Source organism: Ischnura elegans, chromosome 10, assembly GCF_921293095.1.
Source record: "Ischnura elegans chromosome 10, ioIscEleg1.1, whole genome shotgun sequence".
Lineage (NCBI taxonomy): Eukaryota > Metazoa > Arthropoda > Insecta > Odonata > Coenagrionidae > Ischnura > Ischnura elegans.
In genome coordinates this window covers 73,316,241-73,329,048 of record NC_060255.1, presented here as the reverse complement: position 1 = coordinate 73,329,048, position 12,808 = coordinate 73,316,241, and positions in this window count along the sequence as shown.

Genomic DNA, 12,808 nt, shown 5'->3' with positions numbered 1-12,808 from the left:
AATCAACGAACAGAATGTTTTTCTGGGTAACTCATCCCAGTGATTGCACATCCATGCAAATCAACTAAATGTTGAGTCGTCATGTCGATCGATCGACTTGTAGGCGTAGCTCTGACGACTGTACTACACCAAAGCCTTAGAATGTTGAACGAAGTAAAACCAAGCTCCATTCTAAAATTTCGTCTTATCATTACCTCAAACAACCTTAACAATAAACGATTTTACATTAATAATTTCACTCTTAAGAATGGCTTATGAGTGTCGAAGTCATGGTCAGTGGTGGGGATGTATATTAGAGTTTTGAAATTACTTTTATGGTTTATACTTCATCTTGGAATATAATTGTGACTTAGAAGATGAATTACATGCACCCCACACGGTGTATTTTTCCGCCGTATATTTCACCATGCTTTCAATGGAATATTGCCCATTTTCACCAATTAGAGATAAGGTTAATAATAATGCATATCTATCCGGAGAATCCCTTTGGAGCCATTTTTTATCATTATCAATTGCGCCATAGTGCATTTCTCGAAGTCTATCGCTTATTCGTTCGTAACGTTCATTATTTGGTGCTAAAATATGAAAAAAATTGAAATTCACATATCATCTTTTATTTGTTATAAACCAAGAAAAGTAATCGTAATGTGTAAATTTCTATCAAGTTTTGTCCAGTGATTTTTTTATTTTTTGAAAAAAAAAGCATCACGTTAGAAATAAAATCACCTAATAACTAAGGTTATTAAAGGTGATTTTATTTATTATTTTTTTCGTCGTCTTGAATAAACTAAATAATAATTTAAATTAAAATATCTCAATCTGGTAAGATTTAATTCTGTTTCATGAGGGTAAGGATTGAAATTTCAAAATTTATCATTATCTTACTTTCTACAACTCCCAATCAACGGTCTCATTCCACCGAAAATTTAGATTTCTTCCGAAGGCTCCCGCAGCAGGTAGAAGATGCTGTCATGTTTTCCAGGTTTCCAACGCGTCGTTTTATGTCTGACTTCGACTGTTTCGCTGGCTATACCATCAGCATATTCAAATTCCACTCCTGACCCTAAGATGCTGGTGGAACTTACGGGCGAAACTGTTGATATCAGAAATCAAACTACACAGTGGAACCCGGAAAACATGAAAGCACTCATTTTTGGGCCGTTTAAAACGTGTATATTTAGGGGATCCGCATATTTTGGGCGACTCTCTGTAAAAAATGAAGAAGAAAATAATTTTTCATCCTCTAATTTAGTATGGAAGCAGGCCCATTCTGTGCCTCCGGGATATCTCTAAACTGACAAATTTTACAGTCAGAATACCAACATTGTGCAGTTAACATGACTTCAATGATGTCTCATTTAACAGCATAATTAACGCCGCCTTGAATACGCTAAACAATAATTTAAATTAAAAGATCTCAATCTGGTAAGATTCAATTCTGTTTCAAGAGGGTAAGGATTGAAATTTCAAAATTTATTTGTTATATTCCAAACCCCACACCTCCCGGTAGTCCTACACCTTCTCAGTGCTGGCGTTCTCTGTCCATGGCCGTCCAACGCCCGGAGAAGGGGTCCAGCCTGACTAGAAATGGCCTGACTGGAAGTCGCTAAAACGATGAAATTTTCGAAGTATCTATGATAATATGTGCAACTGTTTGCAATCTAGAAACCGCTTTCGCACGATCTCCTCACCATTGACTAAAATTGTGGATCATCTTCCATCACCTCGTACCGCTGCCGATCATGATCGATTTTAATCGCCTACTTAGTTGCCAAATAATAAAACATAATGATCGCCAACTTATAGCGATCGTTATGTTTGTTTTACATTAAATTAGACGTGATATATGAATTTCCATAATAACATATTTTCGCACCAAATTCCAACCAATGAAAGCGTATGTTCGGTCAAAAACGGTAGCAATCGCGACCGATATTATTCAAAGCAACAAATTTATTTATTTTTTTACTTATTTAAGGAGTTGCTCACATACAGAATTTCTGCCAATTTATAGTGACGCAGTAACAAACATAAAATTTAAACATAAAAAATTTGAACTGAGAGCAGTGGCATAAGATAGTAAAGAACAAAATAGAAGGCTCGAGGAAAGGGAGGTGGAGAGGGAGGTTTATTTATTAGCCGAGGAATGGGACATGTGAATGTGTTCGAGTGGGTCGGCAAGGCACTCTGAAATTAATGGATGAAAGCAAATCAGGACAATCAATGTGTGAATTTAGAATATTGTGAATAAGTTTTAAGTCTGTTTTAATCCTTTGTTGGGAGAGATCAGTCATTGATAGAGATGATAAGAGTGGGCTGGTGGACATGTCACGTAAGTGGGGAAACCTGCGTCTTAAGATTCTGGCGAAGAAGCTTGTTATACTGTCAAGAGAGGTGAGGTTAGAGGGGGCTGCGATGGACCATATGGGAGAGCAATATCCGGTGACTGGAAGGATAAATGCCGAGAAATATGATTTTAAGGCTGTGGGATCGGCTATTTCTGTGTAGCGGTAGAGGAGACCTAAAAGTGACATAGCTTTGCTCTTGATTAAATGAATGTGTTCCGAGAATTTAAGTTTGGTGTCAGTAATGACGCCTAAATCCTTCACAGCCGAAACACGTTGAAGAGACTCGGAATTAATTGAATATTGAAAAAAAATAGGGGCTTTTTTAAAAGAAATCGAAAGGGAGTTGCATTTACTGAAATTTAAATTTAGGTTCCAAGTATTGCACCATTTTGCAGTCAGTTTAAAGAATCTAGAAGGACTTTGTAGTCCGAGTGTGCGGTATCTAAATGTAAATTAGTAAATTACGCGGTATATAAAATATGCTGAGGAATAATTATTTTAAAACAGTTAATGTATTCTTTGATCATCTAATGGCTTGAATAATGTAAACGCTTATTAAATGGAAAATCCCCATCTAAGCCCATGCTTTGTAGTCATTAGTGTAATTAATAAGAAGTGGATTGAGCTTAGAGAAAAAAAATATGAATTTTAATTGATTACTACGTTTATAATGAATACGAATAGGAAGACCATCAAATAAAAGGACATTGTTTTCATAATTATTTCCACAATTTGAATAACGGAGCAAACAGAAGGAGGCTGGATGGTAATTAGCTCAGTCTCGTTAGCATCAGATATTATTGTACGAGAATATAAACGAAAATAAAAATAATGAATACATCGTGGAGCAAAATTTAGATAAAAATACGCTGTCTAGGAAGCAGTATCAGCGAATTTCAGCGACTAAGGACTTTAATTAAAATACAGATATTCTCTAGGATTTTGAATAGGATTAATATCATTATCTACCTTGTTATGAAAAGAGTAAAAGGTTTTATGCGCTAAGCAAAATGCGGATATTTTCTTGGTAAGCATAAATAGACCTATTTATACACAGAAAAGCCTTAACTTCGATTCAAACACAATATTAATCCTTGAGCATATAATTATTGAAATGATATTTGAGATTCTAAATTCTGTCCGATGAATGCTTAAAAAAGCTTTCTACGTATTTACTAACCTTAAATATTAAGGTGATTTTATTTGTGAACGTGATGCTTTTTATTAAAAATATAAAAAAGCACCGCACAAAACTAGATAGAAATTTACACATGACGATTACTTTGCTTGGTTTAAAACAAATTAAAGATGATATATGAATTTCCATTTTTTCATATTTTCGCACCAAATAATGAACGTATGCCAATGTGATAGACAGATAAATGCACTATGGCGCAATAGATCATGATAAAAAATGGCTCCAAAGGGATTCTCCGGATAGATATGGATTATTATTTACCTAATCCCTTAATTGGTGAAAATGGGCAACATTCAATTGAAGGTATGATGAAAACTACGGCAGAAAAATATATCGTGTGGGGTGCATGTAATCTATCTTCTAAGTCACAATTACAGTCCAATATGTAATATAAACCATAAATGTGATTCCAAAACTCTAATATACATCTCCACCACTGACCATGACTTCGGCACTCATAAGCCATTCTTAAGAGTGACAGAGAGACCTTGAGAATGAAACAAAAGAGTGTCGAAACAATCGGTAGTGGAGTTCTATATTAAATCTTGAATGAATGAATGAATATTTTTATTATCCTCTAGTAAAAATCTATGAGAGAAAAAAATAGAAAATACAAGAAATGTTCTACTCTTAATAAAAGGCATTTAAACAAAAATATGGCATTATAGAGATTATTGCTAGGCTAACAAGTAGTAGATATTTAGACAAAAAATGTAAAATATTCAATACTAATAGCACAAAAATATAAATTTTCACACAGGCAGTAATGAACACACACATACATATACACATTTATCTAGAGAGTTTTGATAACATCACAACTTTAAGACGATAACTTCAATGAGTTAAGGAGACTGAACTTGAACAGGTGATTCAAAAGGGGTCCTCAAATGGCCGTAAAAATTTGACACCACTCGTCACAGAAATAAAAAAAAACATACATCACAGAATGCCCTCCCGTGGCAGTTTACGGGAATTACTTCCACGCCAGGGACTACCACAGACACAATCACACACCCCCGAATCACACCTTCGTAAGGCTGTCGGACCTCCCTTAGGTAACCTTGGGTTGTAACCTGGGACCCTTCGTAGACCTGAATGGTCTCTCCTAAGGATGCCAGGTTATTACGCACTCACACTTCTGTGGTGGTTAACGGAAATGTTACTTCCCCGCCTGGGACCACCACAGACCATACACCCTACCCAGAAGTATCTTTTGCGAGGCTCTAGTGACCTTGTTGAGGTAATCTGGGTTATAACTTATCCTCCTTTGCAGAGCTGAGGAGGACAAGTTTTTTGTTCATTCCTCTGACGAGTGGTGTCAAAATTGTTACGGCCATCTGAGAACTCCTTTTGAATCACCTGTCTATAGAGGCCGTAGAGATTTCCCCGTTATTTAAATCTTGGAAGTTGCAATTTGTGCTTTATATTTTGTCATGGATGTATAATATTTACACCACGTCAAGCCATAAACGATTTCACACACTAAATTATAGTAGCTGGAAAAAATTTCAAAATTTCACAATTTGCCATGTAATTATGTGGACTCCAGTTCTATAGATCCTTCTCAAGATGACCGAATGCGCAATATCTTGGCTTCACTTGAGGAGAGGGTTTCTGGATTCCATTGTTTTGATGTATGTAACGGCGTAAGCAACGGCGTAGAATAATATCAAAGAATGCTACGGTTCATTTTTTGTGAACACCTCTGGATTCCATTCTTTTTCCATCTACAACTTCCTTGCATGCGTCTTCTATACATTCTCACAGCAGCTGCTTGTTTACCCGGCGCGTCCCCGTTTGGCAACATGGCATTAATAGAGTTGATATTAAGATTCACAAATATGAATATTTTTATAGATTATGGATAGTAGAAAAATTACAAATAAATTAAAAAGTCTCTGTCAGTTTTATTTTTTTTTTCACGGTAAACTATAGGACAAGATAATATTGAAATATTTTCATTAATTTATATCAAAATACCCTATTAGCACCAAAAGAGATATATCTGTATATTTTTAAGATTTCTAAATACATCGGTAAAAATTTCAGATTTGCAAATCTGTATATAATACATTTTTCATACATGCCTGATGATCCATGGTTACACCGTAAGGATATTATTTGCGTATTTAAAGATTCTGGAATACATCATATACAGATACACATATCTGTTATATTTATCACATATTTAAAAATCTCTGCTTGTCTTTGTGGATACTTATAATTTGAGATTTATTTCTGAGTCCTATAAAAAAGCTTACATTACAAATGTTTTCGCATTATATTTCTCACTTTCGTTAATATAACGGATTTAAATCTTATTTTGAACCTTGTGCAAACACGATCAGCGGCCATCTTCAATACCATGTGACGAAATCATACCAATCAAACATCCCTTCATAGCAACCGAAACTTTTTTTACATTCGTAGTTACGGTATTGTGTTCCTTGTCTGTGCCGTAAAATAATGTTTTACATGCAAATTTACATTAAAATGCGTTAAGGAAGAAATAATACATGTTTCGAAGATAAGACCGGCGAAAAGGGATCGAGAGAATACTGTTTCAAGCCATTGTGTATCTATCTAAATGAACTCAACGCCGGATAAAGCTTTTGTAAACGGACCAATTACATCGGATTCGCGGAAAAAGAGGCTCTTAGCAGCACAAAGAGATTTAAAGAAGTTGCCTTTGTCAGCATTAACCCTTCTCACTGCTATGCTGGGCATTTTTATGTAAGTAAATGGAATATTTTTTCACGAGCTGTGTATCTACCCTATCTGGACTAATACAACCAATAAACTACTACTTTCAATCCAATAATTATTTAAGATTATTAATCTCTGCGTACACTTTAGATTGATCTTTGCTTTCGCTGGTATAGTGAAAATAAAATCCTTTTAGACAGATTTAGTTAAAAATATTAGTATTCTCGCGATGGAATCCACATTGTTTGCAGTTCTTTGTGGCGAGTATAGTCTCTCCTAATTATCTCGTATATGAAGGGTTTTACTTGAAAATGAATAACTATTGAATATACGTCGAATAATTTTACTAATTGATAAGCATTTTAAAACAAAGCTATCGATTTAATTCTCTGTGATCGTAATCATCTAGGCATTGATTTGCGTTTTTAGTATATTTTTCACTGACGCCTTACAGTTGGAAGAGGACGCAGAATACCACATGTACTGGAAAATGGTGGGAGGCCCACCATTTTTCCTTTTCCTTTAAGGATAAGAAAAAAGAAGAATGCCAGCATCGGAACATATCAGTTTCTCTAGAGTTGTCCCTTAGTTGTGGTAAGAAAAATTCTTCAACTCCTCCAGGACCATGATGAGCCCAAGGAGGTGCGAATGGACCATGGTATCCCGGAGAGGGTAACGTGAAGGCTGATGAAGATAATTTGAATCCATTAATGCAAGAGGACTACATTCTTCTAAGCACAAGTGATGCTCCCACTTCTACAGACTCGAATGAAGTATAGAAGCAAATACGTGCTAACATGTGGCTGTTCTCGAACAATTGCAACTTCTCCAGTCAAAGTTGAAAATTAGTCTCTTGCTTTGCCCACCCTTGCCAATAATTTTGAAAGTGACGTTCAAGATAGTGCGGGATTCCTTGTCCCATCCCTTCCTTCCCTATCCCGTCCCAGGAGACGTCGTCGGGCTCCTATCGCGGCGGCGCCTCCTTCCTTTTTACTTCCTGTCCTCCCCTTTCTGCGGTGCAGAGGTGATAAGCTAATGCTTCCAGACCTCGGCCCAGGAGTGTAACCAGCGAGCACGCCCTAGGGTTTCGTATCCACTGTCTATAAAAAGTATGCAATTTCCCTATTCAGTTCTAAGCTATCTTAAAAATTGCAGCGCTCTAGCTAATCAGGAAATGGTCGAAATTTGAGTTGTCAGATTTTTCCCGGAAGGAAAAACAAACAAGAAAGCTCGAATAAAAAAAACGTGTTAAAAGGAGATGCCACGTCAATAATATTCGCTACCGAGGGGAAATAGATGGGATAATAAAAACTGAGATCCACTAAGAAAACATCCGACTTATCTCGATTTGTCCCGATCAATATTTATTCACACGACTCTTGAAAGGTCAAAACTCAAGGAAAAGTCAGACAAGGAAAGGGTAAGCATATTGGCACTTGGGGTAACTTGATCGGGGAAGTGGGGCATAGAGGGCTGCTGTATACCAATCTCCAGATTGCTAAGAATAAATGAGGAAAGAATGATTCAATTGAATCCAAATCGTTATAGTTACGGGAGAAAAATCACTAATCGCTAATCTCCTTTCCTCTTGAAAGTTTGAAAAATTATTTGTCGAACTGTATTTGCTCTGAACTCTTTACAATCTCTGTACGATTATTTTGTTACGCTTTGGTTCCAAAAAATTTGATACGAAAATTAGTATGTACGTTTTATTTTTGGTTCCACTGTCACTGGAGTCCCTCAAGACCATAACTGGCGCAAACAATATGTTAGCAATTGTTCCATTTGAAATGCATTTAGAAACCATATGTTGCGGTCGACAAAATTGAGTATTATCCGTTGAGAATCTATTCATGAGGAGCGGAAAAATTTATCAACAGTATTTTTTATTAATTCCAGCTCATGAAAGCAGCAAAAACAAACACACTTTCTTCATATTGAGGACTCGCAATAATTTATCTCGCAACTCCACGGTTAACAATTCCGTCAGCAGTGTGAGATAAAGGTCTCAAAGGTGAAACAACTACACTGTGGTAAATGGCAGACTAAATAGGCACAACACGTCAGAAAGGCAGTTTAAGGGAATTTTCGCTTAGCCAGCAATTGGTAGATTTTCAAGGAAAACTTTTGAAGGTAAAATAAACGGCTTTCATTATTAAACAACGCGATTAACAAGGAATGAGGAAAGGGCCCTAGTAAAACCCAAGGCATGATATTTTCCTCGTCTTCAACAAGAAATAAGAAATTTTTTATACGGAAAGGTATAGGTTGAGGAGCACAAACTTGAAAAAATACAAATACTTAATGCATTAGCAATAAGTAGGAGGAAAAGGGACTCGTAATTTCACAGAGAGAAAAGGAGGTCCAAAAAAAACAGGAAAGAGTTCTTGAGAGGAAAATGGAATCACAGCGTAAGGAAATACGAAGAGTTTTGCTGACATGCAGTTCAGCGCTGTACTCAAGGGACTCGATTTAAAAGATGTCAGGAGGATTAAAGAAGGAAGAACCTGTTGCCGTTTCGCACGCATTTTCTTCGACGGCGCCACTGAGCAGCTGTATCTCGTTCAGTGTGACTGTCGCCATTATCAGGGGTAGGAGTCGTCCTTTTTAGTTGATAATCGTCTCGTATGCGTTAAACGTGTGGTTTATATGATTTATTGGATCAGTTACGTATTAATACCGATTATTTCCACGTGAAAAGTGGAAATCGATGACTAATAGCGCCGCGAGGGGCAATTTTGAAAATCTGATGAAATTTGAATGCTCGAGGACCGACAACAATTCTGGCGACGGACTTGAGAACCCTCTAATGCAAAATTCGTAATTGTACTGAAGCGATGCATGAACCACTCTGCAGAAGGATTAAGTAGTCTTAAAATTCACAAGATGGAGGAAAACAGAAAACACCAGATGAATGGAGGCAGAGACATTGGCATACATTCTTAGATTAATGGCGAGTGAAACTCCTGGATCATGCCGGAGCCCTGCACTAAATACCATTCAAAACACCGACGATACGAAGTTTCTTTTCATCATCATCATAGAATAAAAATTATTTTTTTATTATGGAGTTAATTACATTAATTAACTTCACAATAACGTCGCATTAATTTAGGTGTGTTAAAAAATTAACGTACTAGAACTAACACATCAAGCCACACTATCACACCATAAATTAAAACATGCCCTGCTGCTCGAGATTGCATGTTGATCTGTTTTCACTATCATATTATTCATAATAATCACCTATTTTTCCATCACTGAATGCTACAATCCGGTTTAATTAATCGCCGAAATATTCTTTTCAAATGTGTTCTAGGATTATAAAAAAATCATTGCATATAATCCGTTGTGCATCGGTCCATAAGGAGTGGTGACATTTATCAACAGTTTTGTTAGCCTCTCTGGCTCATGAAAACAGAAAAAAACGCCACAATTATTTTTCAGACTCGCAATCATTTATCTCTGAACACTACGGTTAACAATGCCGTCAAGTGGTGTGAGATTTATATTCTGAGGAGTCTTTTCATTTGACGAATTGAATGGAGAAAGCTCACCCAGTTGGATACGAAAATAAAAGCACCAAAGGATGGCTATATATTTGCGAACTCTGTCACTCCCTTCCTCTCGACATACATAAGCGTCACTGAAAATATACACAATCATCGAACGCAGTATTGCAGTATGCATTGCATAAAGCGACGGATGATATTTCTTAACGAAAAAGTTTACTCTATTTTTTATTTTTTTATTTCCAACTTCCCCGTTAACAGCACTTTAAGGCCTTTACATCGGAGGATAAACAATACACAACACAAACATCCATGCCTTGGATAGGGACCTCCTACCCAGGTGGGATTCGAACCCACGACCTACGGTTTGGTAGGCAAGGACTTTACCCCACCGCCACCGAGGCCGGCATTACATTACGGATGCATTACACTAGCCTAAAAACAATGAAAACGTGTATTAATCGTACCAAAGTCACTTTTTTTAAATCAACAATTGCATTAATCCAAGTAAAACACAATGCCTAGCCACTTAAAGAAAGACCTAATTACCTGAGCGTTGATTAACCCACCTTACTTAGAATGAGAGCTTATAATTTACTTTTTACGATAATTTTTCTCGAAGGTTCTATATTATTACTCCAGTATTTATAATTTCAGAGCATGGAATGATTACCTCCTTATTTTCAACAGAAATATTACGTATCCACTAAATTCATTTTAAAATTTGATGTATACACTGTTTTACAAAGCCTTATTTCAGTGCATATTTTAACCTGATATTTAAAAAAATCTCATTCTGAAAATTTGAAAATTCATGACCTACCAATTCAAACACATTCTCGAAATAAAAAAGAAACGCCTTGAAGTACCCGATGATTTGTTTCACAGGAATTGAAGGAAAAAATACTATCTCGTAAAATATGAGGTCTTATAAATTATATAGGACGGTCTTCCTCAAGTTATGAGGGCCTCAGAAATCAGCATCCTCCGATTATTTCAGTTCCAAAAGAATATGGCGTATTAATACTCTTTCAGCGTAATGATATTCAGGAAATAATTGCTACTAACGTGTACTCGTATTGCCAGAGATGCTCTTGTAGTCGTAGTGACTGTGTCATAGAAAAGATTTACTCGAAAAAATATTTCAATTCTAGGCTGCTCTTGATGAAGGTTTCCTGCATTTCCAACAGGGCATGAATTTCTATTTCTATGAAGAAGAATCAATTCCTCTGAAAAATCCCTCATTAAAGAAAAAATTATGAATCTGACACAGGTGGAAATCCAAAATGCCTTTATTAATCCCATTTCCTTCAAAACATAAGCAAATTTGGGTGAACTGCCTTTGGTTTAAATAAGGTTATAAAGCTAATGTTTTAAATAAAATCAGAAGACCTAAGCATGATCGAGTGGAATTTTTCCATCTGAAAAGAAACACATGCATTTTTCCACGATAATAAGCTTTTACTCCTGATCTAGATTTCGATGTCACTACATCATCTTGAATTATTGAACTATTGTTTATTGTATCATTTGAACTATTTTGTGCCTAGAATATCATATAACGACATCGAAACCTAGGTTCGAGAGTAAAGTTTATAATCGTTGAAAATTGCATGTGATTCTTTAAATAATGTTTTAAATATCACTATACCTTATCAAACATTATGATATATCAATTCATAATAAAATAACGAACAGCAACTGAAAACGTACTACCAAATACCTACAGTATGCTTCAAAATAGTTTTATTTGACGCGCCTAAATAACAAGAATCTTCGCTATCCGTCGGGAGGGCTCGGGTAAAAAATGACGAGAATTCTCACTATTCATACACAACTCGTTAAGAGTATAATAAAGTCCCTCTCCACTTAGGCCAAAACAAAGTTCAGAATTTCGACGACGAACTTCACCTTCCACAAAATTGCATTCATGGCACATTGCATACTTGGATTTAAAAAAAAAAACGTTGATATGCATAGCTTACTCCCTCCTTCACACATATATTATACTCTGGGAGCAACCTCCACAGTGTTAGGTAAATATTAATCTAATGGACTTAATTAATTGGAGTAACTCCGCATCCGTGACACGAGTAAGCTTTTACAATGCAGACATTGTTTATTCTCCGGCGACATAATTTAGGCCCGAATCTACAGGTATCACGAAATAATTCCATGCTATGAATAATCTGGTATTTTCGTTACCAATTCTATGTTACTCATGCGTTGAATAAGGTGCATAGCAAGCCTGTGAGTAATACCGTTATGCTTCGTCGCTCCCGAGGCACAAACTCAGCGTAAAAAATACCGATGCATACGCTTAGCTTCACCATATATTTAGGTTGTATTCTTCAGTTAATTTTGACTGGTCACTGCAAATTTGCGTTATATTCAATAAGTTAAACTTAAATTAAGATCAATTAAAAATTACTGAAAACGCAGGGAAAGAATTATTGGTACCTATAAGAAATTTTAAATCAATATAAATTTTGGGAAAAGAGTATTTAATTGATTCAATAACGTAGATAGGTAGCTACTAATGAATGAATTATTTGAGTAGAAATAAAATGATATAGTTTTCCTGGGATTACAGCTAAATGCATACGAACAAATGACAAAGTATTCGATAAAAGATGATAAAGTATAGCCAAGAAAGCGTGCATTAAGTCAAGTAAATAGCAAGAAAATATGGATCAAAAGAAATTAATTGATTTTGGCGTGACATGGTGGAACGATGAGATATTACTTCATGAAATGGGTGTTAGAACTTAAAATACCATGTCTTCCCTCACTCAGACTTACTAATTTTTCGAACTCTTACTAATTAATTATTAAAATGGATTAAATGCGCTATGAATTCGTTCGTTCAGGGTCAACTAAAACAAATTTCAATATTATACCAACTGAAAAGTTTTAAATCGCATAGTAATACCTTGATTGCCAATCACCATCATAGAGGATATACGGTGCATAAGCCCCATTTCATACAATCGTATTCGATATTCTCTATGGCCTTACCACTTCTGGGCCTTTTGAAAACA